Below are 19,164 nucleotides of genomic sequence, written 5' to 3' on the forward strand. Positions count from 1 at the left end.
GAATAAAGTATCTCAAATATCTGATGACAACTTTCCAATTTCAAATATGAAGCCTGGTACATTGAGCTCCATTCCTGGCATTCACATTTTGTTTAGAAAAAAAGGGACCCGAAACTCTTAGTGACTCTGTGTATGATATTTGGAATGTCTGGATTCTTTGCTTAGAACATGACAAATTACCCATCAGAAACTCAAGAAAGTCACACAGCTGTTTCTCTTTTGTATTCCACTCCACCCATGGGTCATCGGCCTGATATTGAAGCATTATACTCAGATGTTGCTTTTTTTGTTATTTTTCCACTTGTGATAAGGGGATAATCCTATGTGAGCAACAAATTATAAAGAATACGAGAATGAACTACGAAGTTGAAAAAGAAATACAGGACGAAGTGGTTGTGATACAAATTCTTAATTTTGTTATTCATTGCAATAGTAAGCACAAATTGTAATCTCTTCAAAATATGAAGAATGATTTTATACATCTCAGCCAAGATTTCTGTTGTAAATTGATAAAATGATTCTGGGAAGGGGGAATTGGAGTGCATGTCTCCAACTTTCCTGCCTGTAGAATTAGCTACTGCTTCACAAGCTCTCTGCAGACTAAATATTATGTTGGGGAGTGTGTCATCCCACATTAAGCCTGTTGCAAAACTTCTGCTAGTTCAGTGCTTAAGTGTCAGTGAATTACTTGGCAAGAATGAATGGGAGTAGGGGAAGGGTCACATAATATCGAGGGTTTAAATATTTTTCCATCAGTCCTCTGAGAAAACAAAACAATGCAAATGGTCCCCCTTCCTATTATGAACATCCCGCTCAAAAAAATAGCAAGACTTCCTTTTTCCTTTGATTTAGAAGGGTACCTTTCTTTACAAAGGTACTTCTTCCTATGGTCACAGGAAGAAAAAACTAATGAGGGGAAAACAGAGAAAGAGAGGGGGAGAGAAAAGCCCTCAAGGAGTGATACAATGCCTACCTAAAGATAGCTTCTTTAATGAGGAAAGATGGGTTGAAAGGAGTCTTGCATGAGTCTGAATTACGAGGTGTGGTTGGAACGAGGCCTTCCCTGACTGCTTTTGTTTTATGCACCACCTGTCTCTGAAAGATGTGATTTCCACCCACGGAGTTCGCTTTGCCTCTGTGAGTTAATAATTTCCCCGGACTCCAAACTTCAAAAACTTCCTAGACAGGTTTTCATATCTTTAGAACTCAACTTTGTAGTACAGGAATCTATTAGTCGAATCAATAGATAACATAAAGTTACATGTCTGAAGGTGCAGTAGCTTTTCCAAGTGACAAATTTCCCCATCTTCCTATATACCAAGGTGAGCACACAATTTTATCATTCAAACTGGGATACTTTTGAGAATTTAATAATTACAAGGCCAAGAGGCTATAGAGGGATTTTTCTAAAATCCTGAATATCTAGGGTTTCCCATAAATGCTTTTTATGGGAAGAACCTGTTTTAGTTTTTTTGCTTTAACTGCTGGACACCTGTGACCGTTGCCATGTGCAACCACTCCTGGTTGCCCACACTTGCCATGCTTAGGCTTCAGGATGCCTTGATCAGCGTTGGGCTCTCCTATGGAAAATCCCTCCTCTATTTTCCAAATAAGATAAACTTCTGGTTAGAGTTTCTCAGTTACCTTTTGATATTAAATTTTTGTAATGCTGTAATAGCACAGAATATTTTCCTTTTCAATGTTTTGGAATTTTCCAGGAAAGACTGGCTGTGGAATCGTCTTTCTGCTTATCTCCAGGACCAACACCTAGAACCTCTTCATTAAAGGTAGATAGTGGGCAGGGTGAAAAAATAAAAACAGGGACAAAAATCAAGGAAAGCATTTCATACCATATCTGTTAAATACAAGTTTTCTTTATTATTATTATTATTATTATTATTCTTTAATAATATTCTATTGATTTTATTATATCTTGAAAATCCCAATCTAATGTTAATGAGTATAAAACTTAAAATAGCCAATTAATTACAGCTTGTTTGCCTACTGTTGATGTAATTTTTTCATTGTTTTGTGGCTTTTATTGTTGCTGACTAGAAGCTTACTGTCAGTATAACCTGAGCAGCTATCCTTTCTGTTTGGTAGCTTTTTATAGTTTTGATTTTAAATCTTTATTGTGAAATATAACGTACATTAAGAAAAGAAGCAGGGCACCTGGGTGGCTCAGTGGTTGAGCATCTACCTGCAGCTAAGAGCGTGAGCCCAGGATCCAGGATCGAGTCCCGTCGGGCTCCCTGCATGGAGCCTGCGTCTCCCTCTGCCTGTGTCTTTGCTTCTTTCTCTGTGTCTCTTATGAATAAATAAATAAAACCTTAAAAAAAAAAAAAGAAAACAAGCAAGACTTAAATAGCTCAGTAAAATTAGCACAAATCAAAAACCCACATGACCACCACCTATGGAGTTGTGCCTGCAGGAGCCCTACTCCTGCTGCATCCAACTACCCTCACCAAAGGAACAAACTTTCTGAATTTGACTGTGATAGTATCATGCTTTTCTTTCACTGGACACCAAAGTGTGGGCCCCTACGAAGTTTAGTTTTGTCTTGTTTTTGAAATTATCTAAATGGAACCATGTAGTAAATACTATATTTCAAATGGCTTCCTTCACTTAATGTTGAGTTTGCAAGATTCATCCATGCATCAGTAGATGCTTACTTCCTTGCCCTATAATTTATAGTATCCCATTGTATACTGTTACCAATTTATTCTGCTTTGATATTTAGATTGTTTGACATTTTTGCTTGTTAAAAATAATGCTATATGATCATTCTTGCACATGCCTCTTACTGCCCATGGGTCTGTGAGGTTGTTGGATATAGTGCTAGCAATCACATTGCTATATCATAGCAGTTTTCTATTTTCATTATTAATAGATAATTTTAAACTTCTTTTTGGAGATGATATTTCAATTGACATTCCCAACAGCAGTGTCGTGGTTTTGCTTTTGCTCCACATTTACACCAATACTTGATGTTATGACTTTGCTTTATTATAACTCTAATTAGTGATTAATAATAATTCACCGTGGTTAGAAATTTTATTTCATTGATTATTAATGTATTTGGATATCTTTATTTATTAGTCAGTTAGGTATTCTGTTTTTTTTGAAGCAAATTTTAAAAATACTTCCTGATAAAAAAAAAAAAAAAAAAAAAAACTATAGCAAGAGAGGGCACAGGCGTGGGGAGGTACAGAGGGAGAGAGGAAGAGAAAATCCTAAGCAGGATCCATACCCATCATGGAGCCCAAAGTGGAGCTTTATCTCAAGACTCTGAGATCATGACCTGAGCTGAAATTAAGAGTCGAGCGCTTAATGGACTGAGCCACCCAGGCGCCCCCTTCTTGATTTTTTAAATTTTATTTCCCTCTTTCTCTCTCTTTTCTTTAAATCAAGACTTAGTTGTATATATTATCTTTTGTCATCTATACAACAGATGTCCTCTACTACTTTGTGGCCTATCTTTTCATTCTCTTAATGGTTTTTTGGTAAATAATAATGTGCAATTTTAATACAGTCTAGTTTTCAGTACTATCTTATGTATCATGTCATTTTCTTTCCTATTTACCCAAACTTGCTTTATCCCAGTATTGTGAAAACAATGTCTTAACTTGTGGAACATGTACTGTTTTAGTTTTAACATTTAAATCTGTGGATCACTTAAAAATGCAGTTTGTACATGATTTGAGGAAGAGTTTGAATGTATTTTCCATATGAATATCCCATTGTCCCATCATCTTACCTTTTACTTCTTCATGAGTGTCAGTTATTCTTGGCTCTTTGTTTTTCAATGTTAATTTTAGAATTATTTTTTAAATTGGCATGCAAACATACAAGCACTCTTAATGGTGTATTTATCAGTTTAAAGAGAAATGAGATCTTTATAAATTTCATGTTTCCATTCCATGAATATAACCTATTCATTTAAGTATTCTTTAATTTCTCTCAGTATTTTATATTTTTCTGCCAGTGATATTGTGTATCTTTTATTAGATGAATTCTAGATTTTGATATTTGTAATGTATAAATGGTATAGTTTTCAAATTTAATTTTCTGTTTTATGTTGGTGTAAAAATACATGTGATTCTTGAATGTTAACCACTTTGCGAAATTATTGCTTATTCTAATTCTATGCCTGTTATTATTGTGGGCTTTCTATCAACACATTCTTATTATCTGTGAGCAAATTATGGATTTAAAATGTCATCTCTAAAAAATCTTACGTATTTAGTTCATTTTCTTTCAGTAATGTGTAAATTAGAACTATCAGTACTGAATTGAATTAAAATGGTTTTAGTGGACATTTTTGTCTCATTCTTGACCTAAATGGAAAGTTTTCAACACTTGACCATTATGCATGATGTTTATGAAGGTTTTTTTTTATAGTTATCAGATTATCATTTCTTTCCATTACCAATCCTAGTTTCTGAGAACTTATAGCAGGAATTTATACAATTATTTCAAATGTTTTTCTTGCATCTGCTGAGATCATCATAAGATATTCTTACCTGTCCGTTTACCTCTCTGTGCCCAGCAGGAAAGAAAGAGCAAAAAGTAGGGTTAAGAATATCCAACAAGAGGGGATCCCTGGGTGGCTCAGCGGTTTCGTGCCTGCCTTTGGCCCAGGGCGCGATCCTGGAGTCCTGGGATCGAGTCCCGCGTCAGGCTCCCAGCGTGGAGCCTGCTTCTCCCTCCTCCTGTGTCTCTGCCTCTCTCTCTCACTCTCTCTCTCTTTCTCTCTACGTCTATTATAAATAAAGAAATAAATCTAAAAAAAAAAAAAGAATATCCAACAAGAATTGTCAGAGCCCTTCAGAACTGGTTGTAGCGGGAAAGCTCTGCATACGACAGCAGAAGAGTAGAGAGATACCTCACTTCGGTGAGATACAGAGGAATAGGAGACCCCTGCAATCGAAGCTCGGATTTGGGGTTGCAACATGCACAGGGGCAGATGGACGACGCAATGGGGAGAGAACTGCAAGAAGAGGTGTCCGGTACCACTGTTTACTACCTTCTTTGGCCAGTGTCTCCCATTGACTAGACAAACCGGGTAGCAATTGAAACTGATTGACAAGCCAAGGCACAAAGGCAGAGGGAGCAGACAACTGTCCCAGAGGGGCTGATGGGAACATCAGAACAGATCCAATAGCTTGGTGAGCGGCCTGGGTTCATTTGAAGTCACGTTGAGTTCCCAGCATCAACGTAACTTGGCTGTGATTTCTTTGCTCCTTTACTACATTACTGATTTTGGCTTGGGAATATTCCACTTAGAATATTTACGAATATGATTGTAAGAGAGGTTTTTATGAGGGAAGAGTTTGTCGAGTTTTAGAATTGAAATTACTCTGGCCATATAGAATGAGATGTATAGGGTTTCTTCCCTTTCAACTGTCTGAAAAATTTTGGAATTATTGTTAGAATTCTTTCTTCAAGAGTTTGATGTAATTATCAGCTTATGTCATCAGAGCCAAAAGAATTCTTTGGAAGTTTCCTGATTATATATATAATTAATTATTAGTAAAGAGATCTGTTCAGGTTTTCTACGTTTTTCTTAAATCAGATTGGTTATCTTTCTCTAGATATTAGTTTATTTCATCAAGCTTTTTCTTTGTTCTTGATAATTAAGTTCATGAGATCTTCTTACTTTCTTTTAGTGTTTGTCAAATAAGCCACAAACCACTCTTTTTTATTCTTGATGTTGGTCATCTAAGCATGCATGCTCGCTCTTTCTCTCACCTCCCTTTTTTATGATAATGGGTATATAAATTTTATTAGTCTTTGTGTAGAACCTCATTTTGGTTTTGTTGATCCACTTATAGATCTTTTTTCTGTTTTACAAATTCGTGTGCTAATTGTTTCCTTTTATATTTTTTCTCTCAATATTTTAATTCTTTTACTCAGTAGAGATACTTAGGCCAATGATTGTCAGCATTTCTTTTGTTAAAAAATATATTTTTATATGATAAACCCCCTAATCTTGATTTTAGGTACATCCTAAAAAATTTATTTGTTGTTGTTTTTTAAGATTTATTTGTGTATTCATGAGAGATGCAGAGAGAGGCAGAGGCATAGGCAGAGGGAGAAGCAGGCTCACCACAGGGAGCCTGATGCAGGACTCGAGGACCCTGGGATTACCACCTGAGCCAAAGGCACATGCTCAACCACTGAGTCACCTAGGTGCCCCCCAAATCTGTTATTTGTATTCTCATTTTTATTCGGTTAAAAGTATTCCAATTTTTATTATAATCTCTACTTTATGCATGGGTTATTTTGAATTCATGATCTTAATTTCTAAATAAATGAGAACTCTCCAGTTTTATTTCTTGCTAAATCATTTTCTATATAAGTTGAATACTATGTTATTTGTTGAGACGGCAAAGTCTGAATCGTCTGAATTTTGTGTTCCCTGAAAATTCATGTGTTGAAATCTTAATGCCCAATGTGATCCTATTTAGAAGTGAGGCCTTTGGAATGTGCTTAGCTCATGAAGATGGAGCCCTTATGAAGTCAGCCACGAGGAAGAGGGCACTCTGATCTTGCATTTGACTCTACTGGCCCTGTGATCTCACACTTGTAGCCTCCAGAGCTGTGAGAAAGAAGTTTTTGTTGTTTAGAAGCCACCCAGTCTGTGGGATTTTGTTAGAGCAGTCCTAACAGACCAGAACAGCCTTGCTTTAAGTGCAGCACATGGTCAGTTTTGGTAAATTTTCCATGTGCATTCGAAAATAACACGTATTGGTAGTTTTGAAATGTTTTTTATACATGTGTTTATTAGGTCTAAATTGGCTGATCCTGATTATGCTATTAAAGTCCTTCTGCTTCTTTTATTTCTACCTGAATGCTCTATTATATACCGAAAAATTGTTATCCCATAATGAAATTTTATTTTTCCTGTAATTTAGTTAATTTAGAATTTAGAAAATTTTAGAATATGTCATTGGGTAAATATTGATGTTTATCATCTTGGTGAATTGATCCTTTTTTATGATAGTGAAATATATTTCTTAAAAAACAAGAAAGAAATATATTTCTTTATCACTAACTGCTATCTCCCTTAAGACTTCCTCAGGAATCGGGATCCCTGGGTGGCGCAGCGGTTTGGCGCCTGCCTTTGGCCCAGGGCGCGATCCTGGAGACCCGGGATCGAATCCCACGTCGGGCTCCCGGTGCATGGAGCCTGCTTCTCCCTCTGCCTGTGTCTCTGCCTCTCTCTCTCTCTCTGTGACTATCATAAATAAAAAAAAAAAATAAAAAAAAAGACTTCCTCAGGAATCAATAAAATTGTATTAACTTTTCTTTAGAATTTGTCTAATATTTATTCTCAGTATCTTCCTTTTATTCTTTTATATCCTTATATTTTGGCTGTTTCTTTGTATGCAGCATATAGGAGTGTGTGTGTGTGTGTGTGTGTGTGTGTTTATCCCATCTGATGATTTTGTATTTTAATTGAAGAATATAATCCATTGACATTAATCGTTATTACTGATATATTTGGTGTTAATAACTTTTTTTGCTTCTATTTGTTTCATCTGTTTTATGTGCCTTTCATGTCTTTTCTTTTGAATTTACAAACTAAGAATTTGAATTGCTCCATTTTCCCTCTCTGTTAGTACCCTTTCTTTTATTTTCACTCTGTTAGCATTTTAAATGATCACCCTATAATTTATAGTATGCATTCTTGCTTTTTCAAAATAAAATACTGACATTCCTCCCATTCCAAAGAATAAAAAGACTTTTATTTTTTTAAGTTTTTATTTAATTTCTACTTAGTTAACATATAGTGTAATATAGTTTCATGTATATAATATAGTGATTTAATACTTCCATACAACACTCAGTGCTCACTACAAAAAGTGCATGCCTTAATCCCTGTCACCTGTTTCACCCCCCTTCCCCCCCACCCACCTCCTCTCTGGTGACCATCACTTCTCTATAATTAAGAGTCTGTTTCTTGATTTGCCCCCCCCTTTTCTTTTTAGTCTTTGCTTATTTATTAAATTCCACATATGAATGAAATCATATGGTATTGGTCTTTGTCTGACAGACTTACTTCACTTGGCAAAATACTCTCTAGCTCCATCCACATCATTGCAAATAGCAAGATTTCCTTCTTTTTTATGGCTAAATAACATTCTTATATACTTATAGGAATGTTGAGTTTTATAAATTATATATATAATATATAAAATATAAATATATATGTTGAGTTTTATAAATTATATATAATTTATAAATCTATATTATATATAATCATATTATATAATATATAATTATGTAATGTATATTATATAATAAATATATTTATTTATAATCATGTATTACATAATACATAATATTATATATATATATATATATATACACACACAGAGAGAGAGAGAGAGAGACTTCTTAATTCTTTCATCACTTGGACTATATCCATTATTTGGCTATTGTATATAATGCTCTTATAAACATCAAGGTCAATGTATACCTTTGAATTAGTATTCTTGTGTTCTAGTAATGCAATTGCTGGGCCATAGGGTACTTCTATCTTAACTTTTTGAGGAACTCCCATACTGTCTTCCAGAGTGGCTGTTCCAGTTCACATTCCCACCAACAGTGCAAAAGGGTTACTTTTTCTTCACATCCTTGCCAGCACTTGCTTTTTCTTGTGCTCTTGATTTTAGCCATTCTGACAGGTATGAGGTGATATCTCATTGTAGTTTTGATTTGCATTTCCCTGATTAAAAGCGATGTTGAGCATCTTTTTATGTACCTGTTGGCTATCTGGATGTCTTCTTTGGAAAAATGTCTGTTCATGTCCTCTGCCCACTTTTTAACTAGATTATTCATGTTTTGGGTGTTGAGCTTTATAAGTTCTTTATATATTTTGGATACTAACCATTTATCAGCTATCTCATTTGCAAATATCTTCTCCCATTTAGTAGATTGTCTTTTAGTTTTGTTGGTTGTTTCCTTTGCTGTGAAGAAGCTTTTTATTTTGATGTAGTCCCAATAGTTTATTTTTGCTTTTGTTTCCCTTGCCTCAGCAAATGTAAGTAGAAAGAAGTTGCTATGACCTATGTCAAAGAAGTTACTGCCTGTATTCTCTTGTGGGACTTTTATGGATGAGGCCTTTAATCTATTTTGAATTTATTTTTGTGTATGATGTAAGAAAGTGGTCTAGTTCCATTCTTTTGCATGTAACTGTCCAGTTTTCCTAGCACCATTTGTTAAAGAGACTGTCTTTTTCCCTTTCGATATTCTTTCCTACTATGTGGAAGATTAATTGACCATATAATTGTGAGTTCAGTTCTGGGTTCTCTATTCTGTTCCATTGCTCTGTGTCTATTTTTGTACCAGTACCGTACTTTTTTGATCACTAGAGCTTTGTAAATACTTGGAGTCCAGAATTGTGGTGTTTCCAGCTTTGCTTTTGTTTTGTTTTGTTTATAGTTTATCAATTATGTCTATTCTAATCTTTATTATTTCCATCCTTCTGCTGGCTTTGGGCTTTGTTGTTCTTTTTCTAGCTCTTTAGGTATAAGGTTATGTTGCTTATTTCAGATTTTTCTTGCTTCTGAGGGTAGGCCTATATTGCTATATACATCCCTCTTAGAACCACTTTTGCTGTGTCCCAAAGGTTTGGACCACTGTGTTTTCATTTTCATTTGTTTCCATGTATATTTTCAAATTTCTTCTTTCATTTCTGGGTTGACCCATTCATTGTTTAGTAGCATGTTATTAAAGCTTCATGTATTTGTTGTCTTTCCATATTTTTTCTTATGATTCACTTCTAGGCTCATAGCGTTGTGGTCAGAAAAGGTGCAAAGTATGATTTCAATATTTTTGTACCAGTTGAGGCCTGATTTGTGACCCACTATGTGACATATTCTGGAGAATGTCCCATGCGCACTTGAAAAGATTGTGTATTCTGCTGTTTTCAGAAGGAATGTTCTGAATCTATCTGTAACGTCCATCTGGTCCAGTGTGTCATTCAAAGTCAATATTTTCTTCTTGATTTTCTGCTTAGATGATCTGTTCATTGCTGAAAGTGGGGGTGTTAACAGTCCCCTTCTATTATTGTAGTAGTATTAATTAGTTCTTTTATGTTTGTTACTATTTTACATAGTTGAGTGCTCCCATGTTGGGTGCATAGTTACAATTATTATATCTTCTTGTTGAATTGTCCCTTTTATTATAATATAATACTCTTTGTCTCTTGTTACATTCTTTGTTTAAAAGTCTAGTTTGGGGCAGCCCTGGTGGCTCAGTGGTTTAGCGCCACCTTCAGCCAGGGGCGTGATCCTGGAGACCTGGGATCCGGTCCCACATCAGGCTCCCTGCATAAAGCCTGCTTCTCCCGCTGCCTGTGTCTCTGCCTCTCTCTCTCTCTCTCTCTCTCTCTCTCTCTGTGTGTGTCTCTCATGAATAAATAAATAAAATATATAAAAAAAAAAGTCTAGTTTGTCTGAGCTAAGTATTGCTAATCCAGTTTTCTTTTGACATCCATTTGCATGATAAAGGTTCTCCGCCCCCTCACTTTCAGTCTGCAGGTGTTCTTAGGTCTAATATGAATCTCTGGTAGACAACATATTGATTGGCCTTGTTTTTTTTTAATCCATTATGACACTCTATGTCTTTGGATTGAAGTGTTTAGTACATTTACATTCAAAGTAATTATTAGTAGATACGTATTTATTGCCAATTTATCATTTGTTTTGTCATTGTTTCTGAAAATTTTCTCTGATGCTTTCTTGTCTTTGTCACTTTTGATCTTTCTGCTCAAAGAGTCCCCCTTTTTCTTGCAGGCTGGTTTAATGGTCTCAAACTTCTTTAGTTTTTGCTTATCTTGGAAACTCTTTATCTCTCCTTCTCTTCTGAATGATAGCCTTGCTAGATAAAGTGTTGTTGGCTATGGATTTTTCCCATTCAGCACTTTTTTTTTTCATTTTTCATATTTAACTACAATATGTCTTGGTGTTGGCCTGTTTTTGGTGATTTTGGTGGGACTTCTCTGCCTCCTGAATCTGGATGTCTGTTTCCTTCCCCAGATTAGGGAACTTTTCACCTATAATTTCCTCAAATTTATTTTCTACCCCCTTTTCTGTCTCTTCTTCTTCTGGGACTCCTATAATACAAATATGTCTGATGGAGTCACTGGGTTTCCAGGTCTGATCTTGTTTTGCATAATTCTTCTTTCCCTCTTTTGTTTGGCTTCATTATTTTCATTACTTTATCTTCTAGGTCACTAATTCATTCCTTTGCTCCTTCTAGCCTGCTGTTCTATGTGTCTGGCTTTTTAATTTCAATATATATTTCATTTATATAAATTTTTTATGTTTTGCAAATGTAGATGTCTTTTTCCAAATTTTCTGTTTGCTTTATAGCTTAATTGCTTCTTTCATCTATTTGAACTTTTTGACAAATATGTTTTGTTCTTTTAGATTGCTCTAGTTTTTTAAGTTGTGTGATCCTAATTCTCTTGTGTGTGTATGTGTGTTTTAACTTTCACACTCTTTTAACATTTTATTTTCCTTTCATGTTTTCTAATGTTGGACAGTGACCTCATTAGAATGAGTTGTTTTCCACATGAATTGTATGTATACACTGAGTTACAGATATCCTTAATGTGACTGCCTTACAGTTGACCTGTAAATTTTCTACTCTGGGGCCAATTTTCATGGTAATTTCTCAGCTTAGGATTTCTAACCCTTATGTTTCCAGGTATAGGCTTTAAAATTTCACATGTGATTATCTTTACTTATGCCCAATGCCCACTTTTGTTCCACTTGGACTAGGGGGAGGAATTTTATTAGGCCTGATTTTATAGATGGTTCCCAGCTTTATACTGAGATTAGTTCCAGATTCACAAGTTACTAGGACCTGTGGCCTCAACTTCAGTCCCTACATGGGTGTTAACACTCCAGTCCCTTGGGCTCATTCTATCATGATACTCCATGGCCCATTTCCTTACTTCCCATTCATGCCATAGCTTATTTCTTTCTCTAACTTCTACTACCTTTTTTTTTTTTCCTTTTTGGTCTTTCATGCTTTCAAACTTAGCTATGTAAAAGAAAACAAAGGTACCAGAAGCAAACTAAACCAAAAAATATATACATATATATGTGTGTATATATTTGTTGTTGTTGTTATTTTGTCTAGTATTTCTGTTTTGTGTAATTCAAGAGCAGCTTCCTTGTATTTTCTTTCTGTTATTGCCAAATTTTCCATGTCTTAGAATTTATTCCTAGCCAAGATGACATCTTGGTCTTTGCCTCAAACCTTATCTTAACTATTTCTAATGTTCTAACTGGTGAAGTTAGATGCAGTTTTTCCCTAAGGGTACTTGCAGGTTTTCATCTTGCAACCTGAGAAATGAGTAAGAAACCTCACTTCTCCAAGATTCCTTCAAATATATCTGGGTTTTTCTTAAAACACCTTCCTTCCAAGAGCTTTGCCTATGAGTATAGAGGCTTTACGTTTAATGCTCTACTCATGGAGCCTAGAATAATAACTGATACTTTGCAGTTATTGAATAAATGTTAAATGAATAAATGAGTAAATGGAAAAATAAACTGTAGCAAGTGTACCCAATTCTAGCATATATTTCTTTTTCTTTTTTCTTTTCTCCTCAGTGCTCCCTCTTTGCCATTGGGAAGTGATTCCTTTTTACATTTCCTATTACTTGATTACTTCCTCAAATCACAGATACCCTGAGTTCTCCTTACCCAAATGTACATCGAAACTTTATGTTAGCCAGGCTTGTTATTAATATGTAAAGAAGAGATACAGGAATATATAAAACATTTGATAGTACCTGATTTTCCACAACTGCCATTGTAATTTTTTTTTAAGATTTTATTTATTTATTCATGAGAGACAGAGAGAGAGAGAGAGAGGCAGAAGCACAGGCAGAGGGAGAAGCAGGCTCCATGCAGGGAGCCCAACGTGGGACTCAATCTGGGGGTTTCCAGGATCACACCCTGGGCTGAAGGCAGAGCCACACCGGCTGCCAGCCATTTGTAATTTAAATATGTTTAGAGCCTTCCTTTGTTCTAGGTACTTGATAGTGTTTGACTCCTTGGGCAATAATTTTACTTTCCTGATCCCCTTGCCAGATCTTCTAGAGTGGGGGGAAGGTATGACTTACTAAACATGAAAAATCCACAGATGAGTATTTAAAAAATTTTATACCTATTTCATTACAAAGTGAGGAAAATTTTCAAAGTTAATAGACATAGGGTCCCTATTCCACACATAAAATCTTGAAGAGATTAAAGAAATAAATTGGACTTTCAAATTTTAAGGGTAGAGTTTGCCATGTATTCTAAAAGAGGCATAGAAAATATAAAAACAAGTCTCCCTGGGCTCAAATGGTCTTAATTGCATACCTGTGGCTTGTCCCACTGGCTGTACATAGTCACTTTTGTCTCTTAAGTACATGGTCTCTTTTGGTTATTCTTGACACTTCAACCATTTTTCAAGATATTTTGAATTTCACCACTTATAAATGGCCCTTCTTAAGAACTTTCTTTTTTTTAAAAAAAGATTTTATTTATTTATTCATGAGAGACACAGAGAGAGGCAGAGACATAGATAGAGGGAGACGTGGGCTCCCTGTGGTGTGAACACAGGGAGTGTGAACCCGATTCAGGACTCCATCCCAGGACCCCCAGGATCACACCCTGAGTTAAAGGCAGACACTCAACCACTGAGCCACCCAGGCGTCCCTCTTCACAACTTTCTAGGAAAACCAAGCCCTTTTTTCCCCACTTCTTTCTTCTTCTCTTAGTACTTTGTGCATATTTCTCCTTGAGTACTAATGACAATATATTATGGTTATTTGCTTAAATGACTATCTCCTGTTTTTTTTTTTTAAATTTTATTTACTTATTCATGAGAGACACAGAAAGAGGCAGAGACATAGGCAAATGGAGAAGCAGGTTTCATGCAAGGAGCCCGATGTGGGACTCAATCCCAGGACTATGGGATCATGCCCTGAACCAAAGGCAGATGCTCAGCTGCTGAATCACTCAGGTGTCCCAACTATCTCCTGTTTTAAATGAGTTCTTTGACGTTCTCTTTCATTTGAATTTTTGTAAAGTCTGCAATGTTGTGGTGCTTAATTATGTTTGAATGAATGAATGAATGAATGACAGTATGGTTTAATGTTTTTTTCTTCTCATTTCTCCTTTCCACTTTATTAAACAGTGACTACTAAAGTGATTGACTTTAAGGTTTATATCTACTTAGAAAAACCTGGCTTCTAGTGGATCTCCATTTTGTAGAATAAGTCAAATGAACCAGTTTGTGAGCTGGTAAGTTTTTACATGAGTAGTCTCTGATGCCTCTTGCCCATGTCTTGTATTTCTCTTGAACTCCCATGTATAGACTCATTTGACAAGTAGCAGGAATATAGAAATATTTTTTAAAATATGCAGTGGTTTCCCACAAACCAACCTTCCCCTTTGTTGCAAGGCACATTGCTTTTCTTGGGGCTGAATAAAAACAAAAATTCATTCTTTTTTGCTAGAGAGGGAGCATGTTTTGGCAGGTCAAGAATACACAAACAATGAGGGTCCATCTGAATCATCAAAGTTCAGGTTTGGGTAAATTGAAGTTTAAAAGCTGAATGCATTTTATCCCATTGCACTTTGAAAATCAGTAATCTTTGTATGGCATATGTATCCTTGAATTTGCCCATAATTTTCAAATAAGCAAACCATGGCATTCTCCAGACATTACAAATAAACATAGGGTATTGTATTCTTAAATTGTGCCACTTTCAACCATTTTTCTAGCTTTGTCCTTGTAGAATCAAATCTCTTTTCATTTTCAATTTGTCTCTTTCAAATTTGTGCCCCATAGGATATGCTGTCCCAAAGTGGAAAGTCTCTCTTTATTTCTGCCAAGTCTAATTTAGATACCACTAAAGCATACGGGGGAGAATAAATATGGGAGGTGTTGTTAAAGCAGAATGGCTTATGTCTGCAGCAGTTTAGGAAAGGGTAAAAGCCACTGGGAAATGAACTTTCACTAAACTGAAAATAAAAATGCTAAAAGTATGTAATCATCTTGAATGTTAAATAAGTTTTGGACAGTTATCTAAAATCTATAGGTTAATTGAAAAACCATGTTCCTTTTTGAGTATGATATGGCCTTGAGTTAATGAACCACAACATCCACGATATGGCATTTTGTACTGTGGGGTATATTTTAAACGAAGCTTAAACAAATAAGGACTTCTCATACTGCCCCAAGCATCATTTAATTATTATTAGGTTTTGCCCTGCAGGAGCTAAACATTCTTGAAATAATTAGACATGATGGGATATTATTCTTATTTTTTTAAGTCTTATACAAAAGTATATCTCATTTCTTTTAAATTAGTTTTGCAGATTTAAAAAGGCCTATGATCAGATTTGTACTATGGAATGGGAGCCACTCAATAAAGAATATTAATTATCATAAAGTACTATTGATATAGAGTCTGGGGGAATTACACTGGATTTTTAACTTGATAATGGTACAAATTTACTCTTTTGAATTCATCCTGGGGATTAACTTAATCAGTAGATGTTATGCATTTAAAAATTAAGAAAAACATTTTAAATTGGAAAAAAACCCCACACACTCCTGAACCCCATCACAATTTTAATGATTTTTTTTTTCATCCTTGGAGGAAGGTAGGGGAAGGCATGGAGGTAGAGCTGGGAACAATGGAATGATATAGTCTTTGACTAGATATACATAAATTATACGTTAATTGTGTTCTATAACAATTTGAGACTGTAAAGTCTGTCTTGTCCAATCCTCATTCTACAATACGAAACTGAGATGCAGATAGTCAAATGATTAGACTAAATTTTAACCTTCTTCAATAATCATATTTTGAGTTAGAACACAGCATTCAATAAGAGTCAATTTTAACTTTCAGAAACATTTGGATAGAAAATTTAATGAAATAAAAATAAGTCAGTATTATAAAAGAAATATAAAACAACCTTGAATTTTGCATAATACAAGATGTGGTCTCGATTTTCTATCGGTATACCCACGCTAGCGCGTAGGGTAATATTCCTGCAGCACAAAGACCGTTTCACAGTAAGAAAGGAAGATAAAAAACAGGTTGCATGTAATCATATTGCCTATTTCTGAAACCTCTGAATCAGTTGACTAGTAACTTACCAAACTCCAAGATACTTAAAACCTTCTCAGTAACCTTCCTTCAGTTTCACCCTGAAAGGTGATGGTAGGGATAAAATCCAAAGAAGTTGAGGGGCAGCTCACTTTAGTCCTATGAAGTTCAGTAGTCAGTGTGGAGAACCAAGATATTTTGACTTGAGAATATTTAGAAATTACTTCAAGGTTCATAATGGTAAAAAGTAGATCAGGATTACTAGATAAAACCGGTAAAAACAGAAAAGCAAACAAAATCAGTGCTGGAGGAAGTGATACAGAAAGTAGCTTTTAGGAAACAGAAACAATAGGGAAAAAAACAGGCTTAAAGGGGGTAGCAGGGTTTAGTTATTCTGTGGGAAAGAGTAACACGTATTCCAATAGTGCAAAGCCACAGACAAAAGGTGACCCAGTAGGAGATCTTGCCTTTTCCCAGAATTATTCATAGTGACAGCCCCTCCATTATGTGAGTTTCTTCTCTTCTGGGGCTTAGGAGACCTGAATATTCTTTTGAAACCCTGCTGGTTTTCTGGGAGACAGCTACTACTCCATTATGCTTCTGGTCCATTATCCTTCCCAGGAGAGATGCTGGATGAGGGAAGGCTTTTTAGAATTGCTTCTATTAGTTATTTCTCAACTCAGTCTAATTGCTTGTCAAATTCTATTGATTCTATATCCACACTGTTTTTCCCCCCCATCTAAATCTTATTTCTCTTTCCACTTTGGAATTCCTCCTCTTTTTTTTCCAAACTGATCTCCATTCCTCTAATATTATTCATTCCCATCCATTCTGCATGGTGTTAACAGAATTATCTTCCTGAAACACTCATCTAGCTGAATCATTTACCTGGTTAAACTCATCTGATGACTACCCACTACAAGATAAAATAAAGGCAAATCCTTCAATATGAAACCTAAACATACCATAAAAATTAGTTACATTTTACAATCCAACTCTGAACCAGTGTTCCATATTCTTAGATTATATACCTCCTTCACCATCTGTCCATTATTTTCTTACCAAATCTTAACCACTTTTTTTAAGGTCCATGTTAGATCTTTGCCATCTCCAATTAGTACTCTCAGATCACTTGGTTAACAATATTCTTTTTCTGCTCCCTTAGTACACGGCTTAGAAATCTATCCTACTACATGATATAACAACTTACCATACCTTAATATCATCTCTCTTTCTTTCTAGGTGAACAACTGCCTGGAAAAGATCAGTACCTATACCAATTCCTGGGCAAAAGGCTAATGATCTGATGTGATGGATGGTGGCTTAGAAGGAGTAAGAATGAAATATTGCATATAACACAATTTAGAAAGATAAGTATGTACTTCTTAAAATGGGTCAAAATCACAAAATATATAGTTTTGTTTGAATGTTTTTGTTTGTTTGTTTGGTTTTTTTTACAAAGTCTCTGAGGTAGAAAGGGCTCTTCACATATTGGATATGATAACTTGCTCCATGGATAATGATCAACTTCTGTCTCTAAGTACCTTATTTTTTATTTTTAAGTAATCTTTACACCCAGTGGAGCTTGCATTGATAGCCCTGAGATTGAGAGTCATAGGGTCTACTGCCTGAGGGATCCAGGCACCCCTAGGTATTTTGTTTTTTTCAATGGGCTCTTGAGGAAAGTGATCCTAGTGGTAGTGATGGAGGCTTTATATACATGCACTCAATACATTAAACTCTCCCTCATAAAGACAGACATAGCTTTCACCGTGTCTGAGCGACCAGTTTTTCATCTACAAAAACCAATCCTTGACCTCCAGTTATGGCTCTATAAGTCAATGGGACAAGCAAGCTCAGAGGTATCCAAGTGATTACACTAAATTTCTGACATTACTAAGAAAAAGGCACTAGACAAAAACCTATTCTGAAATTGGGTTTGATTTCCCTGTCCTTAATGCCTCCGCTGGTACCATAGCCCAGCAGTTCTCTTTTATATAACTTTTGTGTATCTCATACCATTATTACTAAGAAACTCAGTTTGCTTCAAAATGTAAAGATTATCATAAGATTTACCGCTCTTAAGCCCAGAGGCAGTTGATCCTGGAGAAAAACAAAGTGATATATGGTGCTATTTCATTTAAACCTAATAGCCATAATTCACTGGTCCATCCAGAAGCCAAAAGTGTGGTGTGTGTGTGTGTTGTGTGTATGTGTGTGTATATTAGGTAAGAGGAGGAGTGGATATCACACTCATGGTCACACCTAAAGTCTTAAAATTTTGGCTTTTAATTTCTTATCTCTGCTTTCTGCTAATTTGAAGATTTCACTATACCTAATAATGGAGTGAGTTCACTGAACTGGAATCTGAAAATACCTTCTAATGATTATGAGCTTCCCATGCCACAGGAAAAAAACAGCAAAATGAATAAAAGGGAGAGGTTACAGTATTGGTTGGGGTGATGAGTACAAGGATGTCTGGTGTTACAAAATAGGAACAGGAAGAAGTAAGATTGGAATTGCATCAATGGAAAGATGAATGTGTTTTATTAGCTATTCAAGGGATGCATTGGATTAAACATATGTTCAGCTTTGCTTTTTCCTTTCTTTAAAAAATAATGTATTATATATATTTTTTGGTGAAGTATATTTTACATGCAATAAAATTCATAAATTAAGATTATAGTGAAATCAGTTTTGGCAATTGTGCAAACCCATGTAATCACCACCACCCAAATGAAAAAATGAGATATTTCCATCATACCATAAGTTTTCCTCATGCCGCTTTTGAGCAAATCCCCTGCTTCCCACCACTATTGAGCTGATTTATATCACTACAGATTACTTTTTGGTTTTCTAGGACTTAATGTAAATGCAGTCATGCAACATAATTTCTTTTGTGTTTTGTTTCTTTTGTTCAAATTCTCACTTTTAAAAATTATTGTTACTTGCTATTTTAAAAGTATGAACTTAATCATGAGCTTGCCTGGTTAACAGAGAAGTCTTACTGGTATACCATAAGGATTACA

At 35.3% G+C, this 19,164-nt stretch overlaps 1 long non-coding RNA gene across 2 annotated transcripts; it reads left to right on the forward strand.

The window, feature by feature from the left end:
- Positions 1 to 1,205: 1,205 nt before the first annotated feature.
- On the forward strand, positions 1,206 to 17,509 carry LOC111090831. 2 transcript variants are annotated; one of them, XR_005372923.1, is made up of 3 exons: positions 1,206 to 1,322; positions 1,719 to 1,787; positions 17,378 to 17,509. It is a non-coding gene; the product is annotated as an uncharacterized LOC111090831 (long non-coding RNA). The 2 variants fall into 2 exon arrangements; XR_005372924.1 differs by lacking the exon at positions 1,206 to 1,322 and adding an exon at positions 1,528 to 1,625.
- Positions 17,510 to 19,164: the final 1,655 nt, after the last annotated feature.

Source organism: Canis lupus, chromosome 18 (genome assembly GCF_011100685.1).
Source record: "Canis lupus familiaris isolate Mischka breed German Shepherd chromosome 18, alternate assembly UU_Cfam_GSD_1.0, whole genome shotgun sequence".
NCBI lineage: Eukaryota > Metazoa > Chordata > Mammalia > Carnivora > Canidae > Canis > Canis lupus.